Here is a 10,819-nt window from a genome sequence, read left to right on the forward strand (position 1 = left end):
GAAAGAAAGAAAGAAAGAAAGAAAGAAAGAAAGAAAGAAAGAAAGAAGGAAAGAAAGAAAGAAAGAAAAAGAAAAGAGAAGAAAAGAAAATGATTAAATGAACACAGTGCCAGATAGACTCAAGGCCCTTGGGGACCAACTGCGACTGTCTTCCTGGGCTTGGGTAGGGTAATTCTCTCTGAGCCTCCTTCCTCACTATAAATGCGGAGAACAATACCCACCTCACAGACTTGTAACATGAATCAGCAAAGAAAAGCCTGCACAATGCCTGACACCCAGTAGGTGTTTGATAAGTGGTGGTCATTCTTATTTTCAACTGAACTGGGCAAGGGAGGGCTCATTTGAAGTGGCAGGGGTATGATAAGCTATTTGCTGTCCTGAGAAGAGGGAGGTCCTCAGACAGATGGTAGCACCTTCCTGGGGCACGGCGCCTCTCCCTGATGTCTGCCATCCTGGCCCGACATGGTACCATGCCGCGACCCAGGCAGGTAATGCTGTTGCCATGGTGATGCAGTTCCATTCCCAGTCCAGCTCTGGCCATCCAGGACACACAGGATGCAGGTCACTAGCTCTTGGTCTCAAGTGGAGATGAAGTTGTTAATGATGAGCGAGGCGTGGGATAATCAGCCTCAGGACTATCACTAACTCTCCGGGCCTCTGGAAGCAACTCACTTAACATCAGTACATCTTGGTTTCTTCATTTGTAAAAGAGAAACAATAAACCTCACTCCAAGGGTTGTTTGGAATACTGAATTAGGCTCTGCATGTGAAACCACCAAGGATGGCGCTTGACACATAGGCGGTCTTTTCTGAGTGCTAGGTCTTTTTCCTCTGTTCCTGTTATTTTTAATGCAATAGGAAGGGAGAAGGGAGCAGGAGGAAAGAGGAAAAGATGAGGAAGGCATAATGGGGAAAAGAACAGTGACCGTAACTGCGGCCAAACACATGCCCTCTGTGTGCCCGCCCGGCCCCGTGTGTTGTTGCTCCCGGCCATTTGCACACATAGTGGGGGACAGTCTCCACTGTCTTTTTTTCTCATTGTTGGTGTAACAGATTATCACAAATATGGTGACTTAAAACAACACAAATTTATTATCTTTTGGTTCTGGAGGTCAGAAGTCTAAAATGGGTCAGCAGGCTCTGGGAGAGAATCCATTCCTTGCCTTTTTGGCTTTGGGAGGCTGCCCTCCTTCCTTGTCTCTAGCCCCTACACCACCCCACCCCAGCGGCATCACTCCAACTGCCTGTCTCTTTGTCATATCCCTTTATCTGACTCTTGGGGCTCCCTTTTTCACTCACAAAGGTTCTTGTGAGGACATCAAGTCCACCTGGATAATCCAGGATAATCTCCTATCTCAAAATCACTACCTTAATCCCATTTGCAAAGTGTCTTTGGCCATGTAAAGTAATAGGTTCACAGGTTCTGGGAATTAGGATGTGAATATATTTGGGGGTGGGGACGTGAGGGAGTCATTATTCTACCTACATCTACACAGGCCAGAAGGTGGGTATCATCGTTCCCATTACAAAGTTAAAAAAATAATAAAAATACAACTCAGAAAAATTAAGAAATTCTCCAAAGATCACACATTTGTAAGTGAAAGAGCAAAAATGCAAACCACACTCTATTTAACTCTGAAACATATGCTCTTTCTGTAGAATATGTATTAAGATAGTGTTTCCTCTAAACCCAAGAAAGTTGTTTTGAATTATCTTTGAGGTTCACCTTGTGTCTGATATTCTACATTCACGGAAAAAAGCAGAGCCTCAATTCTAGCCAGTATCTACCAGTGCTGGTTTCTCTTCTCTGGCTCTAAACTAAAGGAAAAATGTGAAAGAGTCCTGGGACATCTCTAGAATAGAAGAAAATAATGGGGAGTAAGCATTTTCTGAGCAAGAAGTTAGAAAAATGCAGAACAAGCTCTGCTCCTACATATACTACCTTGGAATAATAAATACAAAATCTGCTTAAGATCCTGAAATATTCCCCCATTGCGCTTTTCTCCTGGCAGCCCAACCATCAAAATGAATGACAAGCACATTGGTGTTTTGCTAATTGAACCAAACAGGAGGTAACTAGTCTTGAGAAATCCTATAATGAAGTAATTAGTTACTCCATCAGTAAACGGAAATAATAATCACAGATTATTAAAGCTGAAAATAAACTTTCTGATTATAGATGGGAGACCTGTAGCCCAGAAATATCTGACACTTGACACAGCTGTAAGGGACAGAGCTGGAACAGACACCCAGGTCTCCTGGCTGGTGGTCTAGAATACTTTCTACAGGACCATCAATTCCTAGAAGTTTAAACATGACTAGGTGATTTCCCTATAAACTGGAGCATCAGATATGGAATGACATATTGCATATACATGACAGACTTTGCTCCAGGTGAGAGATAGACTGCTGAAAAGTCCAGAGTCTGTGTGCAGTTGGATCTGAGGCTGGGCCAGGGAGAGTCCTTGGGTTACAGGTACCTACTGGCACTCCCTCTGACGAGCTCGCCAACCCACTCAGCAATCAAGGACCTTTTATTTTTCCTTTTTCTTTTTAATTATAAAAAGAATGGATCATGACTAAAAAATATTTGAACCATTTTTAAAGTAAAAATAAAGATAAATCATCCTTCATGAATTCCACATGCTAATCACTATTAATATTATGAAGAATTTCCTTCCAATTTTTTCTCTATGTCTACTCAACAGCTCTTTGGAGAAACCAAACCCTCCCTTTATATAACAACAACAAAATATCACTGTTGTTCAACAGGCCTCACACTGTTCTACCAGTCTCCAAGTGATCTTTACCCAAACCACAGTGTTTTGTACAAGCATGGCCATGTGAACCAAGCCCAGCCAAGAGAAGACCTCTCTGGGACTTTTGCTAGAGCTGTCAGGAAGGGTGCCCTTACTCTGAAACATGAGAGCACTGCATCAGGTTGGCCATGGACTCTTGCCTTCATGTGGCGGGAAGTCTGTCTGAAAAATAAAACAAAGCTGAAACAAACAGAGCTAGGAGAGAAGGAGAGAGAGAAAGAGGGAGAGAATCCTGAAAGCTTCATTCCATTTGGATGCCTCAGCCTAAGTTTTCTTAAGACTAGCTCTACCCAGTATATTTCCAAGTTTTTATGAACCAATAAATCCCCTTTTTTTATTAAGTTTGAGTGTCTGTCACTTACAATTAAAAAAAAACTGAATGATACTGGAATTGGTTGGTGTGTACAAGTGGCAGACATTAAAACAGGAAACTGGTTGGTTGAGGTAGTGTGAAGCAGTGAATGGCTGAGAGTTCCCCAGCTCCAAAGAAAGAATTGCAAATCCTTGTGCTAATGAAGTCTCCATGTTGTCACTTCATGATATATGCATACAGTTTGGTGCCCTCCTTTTTTCACTTAGCACAATTATAGTGATGATGACAATAGCTTATAACTGTTGAACATTGAGTGTTATGTATTATGCACTTTCCAGGCATATTTCATTTTATCACCCAGCCTTTCTATTGGGTAAGTCTTATTGTAATCAGCATTTGCAGGCCTGAAAGAAGTTAAGAAACATGCTGGAGTTCCAATAGCTAAAAGGATTCAAACTCTATTATCCTGATCCAGAGCAAGAGTTCTTAACTATTGTTTATTTATATTTTTAAATTTCATAACCCTGTTACTTCTTTCTTTTTTTTAATTATGTCATGTTAATCACCATACATTACATCATTAGTTTTTGATGTAGTGTTCCATGATTCATTGTTTGCATATAACGCCCCTGTTACTTCTTTCTGGTAAACCTTTTTAACAGAAGCATAATATTCCATTAGGAACATGTAACAATCCTTTCCCTCTTTTGGTAAAGGACACAAGAAGACATGGGTCAATGCTGCTGAGACAAGGTTTAGATCTTGGTGACAAAAATGTCTATCTCCCCAGGGAAAGCAGATTAGCTAAAAATCTTCACATGGGATTTATCTCCATCCTCCTTCCTACTGGATCCTGGTAACCTGAACCAGTTCTCTCCATCACCACTCCCTTGGACCTCAACAGATAATAAGATGGGTCATAACAGTGGAAGGGGCCTTATAGAGCTGGAGGTAAGGAAGAAGGCTACTTGTTCAACAAAGGTGTGTTGATACCAACTCTATGTGACTGGGACTATAGCAATGAACTAAACAACAGAAATTCTTGTCCTCATAAAGCTTTCATTCTGCTTGGGGAAGACGAGCCAAATCAATCAATCAATCAATCAATTTAACATACAATGTGAAAGATGCTACCTAGTAAGCGCTACAAGAAAAATGGACAGAGAAAGGAATGGGGAGTTGGAAAAGGCTGCAAGTGAACAGAGTCATTGGGAGGAAGCCTTCAGTGTAGAGGTGACAGTTAGAGACTTGAGGTTCCAAGCCATGTGGATGTATAGGGGAGCCCTCCAGGAATGTGTTAAAGCAAACACAAATGTTCTAAGGCAGGAGAATGTCTTTGTGTGTTTGAGGAAGAGCCAGGAGTCCAGTGGAATAGAGGAAATGGGGAGCATGGTATTAGGAGATGAGGTCAGAGACGAAACAGGTCAAGAGCAGAAATTGTGGGGTACCACATGGCATGTGAGTACTTTATTATTTGCTCTCAATGAGATGAAAGGCCATTTGAGCAGAGGAATGAGATATCTGACCTAGAGTTTAATAGAATCCCTTTGGTCTATGTGTGAGGAACAGACTCTAAGGAAGCAAGGTGGATGCAAGGAGACTAAGAGAGATGATAGTGGCTTGTGCTAGAATGATAAGTATACATGTGTGTTGAGAAGTGAGCAGGTCATGGACAAGTTGAACATAAAGCAGAAAGGATTTGATGATAGATTGGATGTGGGATGAAGGAGTCAGGATGGACCCTGAGATAGAAACACCACCCAAAAGCATCTTTGTTTATACCAGGATTGTTGGAAAGCTGAAGTGGACCATGGTCACAGCCTTCATCTTCCCTGGAAGGAGATGGTAGGTGGCTGCAGATGGTCCATGTCACTCCCCTGCTGCAGTCATTTAGTGGAAAGGAAGGTTATTTTGAAAATATCCCTAGTAATTGGCTTTTCTAATACATAATTGGTAATATTGGAATACTACAAGGTTATTGGTCATTAAAAATGCCCCTTTCTCATTATGCTCCGGGTGAGTTTTATTTTTCTGCTAGTCCATTTCTAAATCATGTTTTGCCAATTATTTCTGTTCTGTGTAGTTTCTGGTAGTGAGCAGTGGGAATAACTTAAATGTCAAAGAATAATTTAGAGGGCTGACACAAATTGTGGAATATAACAAGAGAGTATTTATATTAAATCTCGTTATAGTAAAATAATATACAGAGAAATCTGGGAAGATCTTAGCTGCACATGATGGCTTGTTTTAACAGTGGATGTTGAAGTGAGGGAGATTACTAATGCTCTTTTTGATTTTTCTTTAATGAGCTTCTGCTACTTTTTAATAAGAAAAAAATAAGAAAAATGTAATAAAAGATGCAATAATAAGAGCATTAAAAGTATTCTATTGCAGGTTATTTGTGGTGTTCCAACTAATCTCTTGCTATTGGACATTAGGTTCTTTCACCATATTAATGGATGAGAGAATGAATGGAGACTCAATCATTGGCTGAAAATATTTTAGAATTGAAAAAGAAATAGAGTAGAAAAATACTAAAAATTCTGAAAAAAAGACAAACTTATTAAGAAAGCATTATTATTTTTAATATATTCCATAGGACCTGAAAACTACCAATATTGCAACTTTAATTTCAACCAAATCTTCATGTTGATCAAACTGTAGTGATGCTCACTCAGTTTGTTTTTGACCAAGTTGTCATCCATAACTCACACAAAAGACCAAGCATGAAGGCATGTGCAGCCTCATGGAGAAGCCAACAGGTGCTGTGGTCAGATCCCTAGGGGTTTTTATTGTTTTGTTTTGTTTTGTTTTGTTTTGTTTTGTTTTGTTTTGTTTTATGTTATGTTAGTCACCATACAATACATCATTAGTTTTTGATGTAGTGATCCATGATTCATCGTTTTCAGATAACACCCAGTGCTCCATGCAGTATGTGCCCTGCTTAATACCCATTACCTCGTTACCTCCTCCCCCCATTTCCCCCCCCAAAACCCTCAGTTTGATTCTCGGAGTCCATAGTCTCTCATGGTTTGTCTCCCCCTCTGATTTTCCCCCCTTCATTTTTCCCTTCCTAGGTTTTAACCCAGACACAACTTGTTGTTACCCTCTCAACCTTGGAAAATGTATGATAAATGCATCTTCATCTGAACAGTGCTAACAAGTTTCTCCTTTTTTGAGATTATTGTTATGAAAAAATAATAATGCACCTAAAATATTTCATCATGCTGTTTGTCATAAGGTTAATTCTCAATAAATGGTGACTGTTATTGTCCTTTCAGATTACTCCTGAACATCTTGAAATTCCCATCTGTCTATCTTCTAGCTTCCAACCTGGGTGGTTGCTGCTGCCTACTATGATACTGGGTCCCTACAGCAGACATCTGTGAACACAGCTTCTCATGTGCTTGCTCTATTATAAGGGAATGAAGCAGAGCTGGAGCCAGGGAATGCCTATTTACTCATCACCCCAGACCCAATGAAGCATTCTGTAATGTGCTCAGTGAGGCACTGCAAACTCTTTGCCCAAAGAACACTGAATGTGGGGTTGCTGTATATGCAACACATAGCACATCGTATTGTAATGTTTCTCTACTTAGTCTGTTTTCCCCAATTAGATTGATAGCTCTTGAAACAGGGACTATGGCTGATATATGCTGCCTTTTTAGTGTCTGGCAAGTCCCTGTTACAGAGAGAAGCTTAATCCATCCATTAAATGATGGATGAATGGGTAAATTGATATATCAATAAAAATATGTAAGATCAGGCTTTTTCGTGTGTGTGTGTGTGTGTGTGTGTGTGTGTGTGTGTGTGTGTGTACATATTTATTTCCTGGCTTTTTTTTTTTCAAAGCAAAGGGCAAGTCACAGCAATAGTCAAAAATAGACAAAAATAGTTACATTAGTATTTTTCAGTCCTATAAATGGGGTAAATTTAGCTTTCTCTGAGCAGTTACCAATAGTAATAAAAAGGCCTAGTATTGACTTTCCAATTCTCTGACATAATACATCAGTTAATATTGTGTTCACTAGAGGGGAATAGAGTCTATTTAAAATTCTAAAAATGTATTTTTTTCTTAAGTGATGAGGGTTTTAATATTACTAATTGGCTAACGGGAAGGAAAGAAGGCAGAGTAAAAAGTCTTAGTAAATGCTTCATAAGGAAAAGTCCTTAGGCTCAGAAGTATGTCTTTACTGAGGTTTCCTTTAGAGTCTTTACCTTTGTCTTTCGTGTACACATGCACATTTTATGAAGGTCAACCTAACCTATTTTTGGCCCACCATTTTCAACAGACTAGCCCTCCAACTCCTTCCCTTTTCCAAGCAGATTACCTCACCTCCTATCTCATGAAGACAATATAAGCAACAAAAACAAATCAAGAAACCAAACACCAGGAAATTAACCCGTTTTACTTGTACATTCTTCTCCCTTTCTATAACAGTGGAACTGGTGTCTCTTCTTCCATCTGAAGTTCAACCTCATTATCTTCAACTTCCTTAGGGACTGAGCTCATCAATTATCCCTCCCCTTCTCTAACATACTTTTCAGTCTTCTACGTATATACCCCCGTCAAGAGGTAAACATTCTCAAGTTTGCTCAATTGAAACAAAACTGTCCATTGCTCCTTATCCTCTTCAAGGTACCATTCTCTCTACCTCTTCATATCTAAAGACTTGAAATACTGTCTACTTTCACTGTGTCCTATTCATTACCCTGTCCTTCTATGTCATACATCACCACACATGAATGCATTTTGAAATTAGTAAATATTTTCTGTCTTACTTTACTGACCATTCAGCAATCCATGTATCTATCTATATACATCTATATCTCCAGCCCAAGATCTCCCCAGAGGAGCACATCTAGTTGCATTTCTTTCCTCTCCAGCGAAGAGACCCCAGACTAAGTCATTACCAAAACAGGTCCTCACAGGTCCACTTGCTTTCACAGTGTTCTCTCTGACAAATTGTCTATACTGCAACCGGATTACAAATCTGATCATGTCTCTGTTACTTACACCATCCAAAGACTTCCAGTTACTTGGTGGATAAAGTCTATAACCCTAATTATAGGTGGTTAGTGGGAATGAGTGGGGGTTGGGGTCTCTTGACCAGGAAAGTAACAATTTTGCCCAGATTTATATTTAGTATTGAATGTGAGTAATACTCTGTAATATCTTTGCTAGATAGTAGCTATTGTTGAACATTAGTAATCTCCATTTTCATCATGGATTCTGGAATAGGCTTTAAAAATAACACACACACACATACTCACACAAATATATTGATATATTTCTCCCTTTCCTTCAAAAGGTCCTATAGCCATCTGTCTGCTTCACCCTCACCTTCTCATTTCTCAGCACTTCCCAGCTCAAAAAAACTATTTCATGTTCCTGACCCTTCCATATCCTTTCATCTAGCAGCAACTTTAAATTTTTCCATCAACTTTTCTCCCTCTGAAAGACCTTCCATCTACTCAATTTTATCAGATTTCCTCCTTTTAGCTTCCAGACTTAATTCAACCAAAAAGAGAATGGAGAAAATGGAAGCCCATTTTTTTTCTCACGTTTTATCTCCTAGTCTAATAAAGTGTTCAGAAGAGATGAGGATCTCAGAAAACTAAATAAATGAAGTAAATAAAATGAAAGAATAAGTGAACAAGTGGATAAGTGGAAAGATGGATGGGTGGATAAAACAATAGACACATAAATTAAATGGATGGATGATATATTCCTCAGAAATCCCTTTAAATTGGCAGCAATGAGGGCACATATGCCTGGCCTCATCTCATTGGTTGGTAAACTAAACCTCAAAGATGTTATTACATGTACAATTAACCAACAACAAGAATCAAAATGAAAGAATTCATTCTTCTAAGTTTATATAAGGAATCTGTGCTCCAGATTGACATGTACAGTTTCTGCCTGACAATGCCACCAGCAGATACCACTGAGTAAACTTTTCTCACATAAAATCCCATATAACTTCATAATTTTCCAAAACACACTGCTCTGGAAACTTTCTCTACTAGAAGTTGTCCATGAGTGGACATCTAGTCCTCAGAGATCGCCTCTCCTTCTGGTCAGAATTTTGATTGACACCCTCTAAGAGCATTCCAAAACTTTATTACAAGCACTGGAAAAGACAATGGGACAAATGAGTCTCAGAAAGGCATCAGCCAGGGTCCAATCAGAAAAACAGAAGCCACACTAGGTACTTCACCAGGAAAAAAAAAGTGTTATAAATTAGTGAAATAGGTGCTAGGTAATAAAAAAGAAATATAGTTTGTATGTTTCCAGTCCCAGAATTTAAAAAAAGAGTACAGAAGGATGGATTTGGTGTTGGGATACTAAGAAATGATAGCTTAATATGAGATAAATACAGTAATCTTGCTTTCTAAAAACATTGACACTTGCAGTTATATAGAGGAGAACAAAATATTCTTTAATAATGCTGAGATCTTGCAGAAGAGTAGCTGAATAAGCAAAATGCAAATGGGAGATCTGGAAAGGAAAATTAATTTTATATCTTTGGAAAGTCTTTGATAGCCAGTAGAAAAAGACCCAAGTGGAAGATACCAGACTTTGGAAAATTAAAATGTTCATGACATAAGCTATGCATGTATATAAAAAAGTAATTTACATAAAAGATAGTAGAGCAGAATCTTAAATTCTTTCCATAGTGAGGCAAAGTAGACTTAAACCACTAGCAGGACATAGAAACTATCAACTGAAAGCTGGGCCTCTGGAGCCAGGAAACCCAAATATTAAATGCTGATGCTGACTACCTCTGTGACTTACACAACGTGCCTGACCTCCCTGATCTGTATTTTCTAGTCATTAAAATTGAGACACAAGACTACCTTCCTCCTAGTACAAGTCAAATAAGATAATTTTGAGGAGTAAGTAAAATATGCTCTTAAAGTGCTTTATAGGGGACGGAGCAAGATGGCAGAGGAGTAGGAGACCTAGATTTCGTCTGGTCTCAGGAATTCAGCGGAATAGGGATCAAACCATTCTGAACACCTACGAACTCAACAGAAGATCGAAGAGGAGAGTAGCAACAACTCTTTGAACAGAGAAACGACCACTTATTGGAAGGTAGGACGTGCGGAGAAGTGAATCTGAGGCGATATTCGGGAGGATAGACGGCAGGGGAGGGGCCTCCATCTGCCGCTTCTGGCAAGTGCTAGAGCCGCGGAGCACAAAATCGGAACTTTTAGAAGTCGGTTCCGCTGAGGGACGTCGTTCCAGTGGCTAAGCGGGAGGTGGAAACCTCGTAGGACAGTGTGGTCTCAGGACCCTCGGGGTCACAGAAAGACCGGGGGTGCCAGAGTGTGGCAGAGCTCCCAGGTACCAGAGCAGGGAAGCTGGCTGCAGAGACGGAGCCGAGGCGCGGGCTCTCAGCTCGGGTTTGCCATAAACTGTGATCGGTGACAGTCGGGCCACTACTCCTGCAGCAGGGACCCAACAAGCAGCAGAGCCGGGGAAACTCCCCTTCCTTCCCGGGGAGGAGCGGCGCAGGAGCGCACCGCAGGGATCTGCTGGGTTTGGAGACTCCACACGAGGTCGGGTGCCAGAGATAGAAACGCTTGGTCACAGGCCGGGTGAGCACGGAGTGCGGCCGGAGACCAGGGAGACGGGAGTGATTGACTGCTTTTCTCTGGGGGCGCACTGAGGAGCGGGGCC

The sequence above is a fragment of the Callorhinus ursinus genome, unplaced genomic scaffold (genome assembly GCF_003265705.2).
Source record: "Callorhinus ursinus isolate GAN/ISIS: 27379988/994484 unplaced genomic scaffold, GSC_fseal_2.0 scaffold4, whole genome shotgun sequence".
NCBI classification, from domain to species: Eukaryota; Metazoa; Chordata; class Mammalia; order Carnivora; family Otariidae; genus Callorhinus; species Callorhinus ursinus.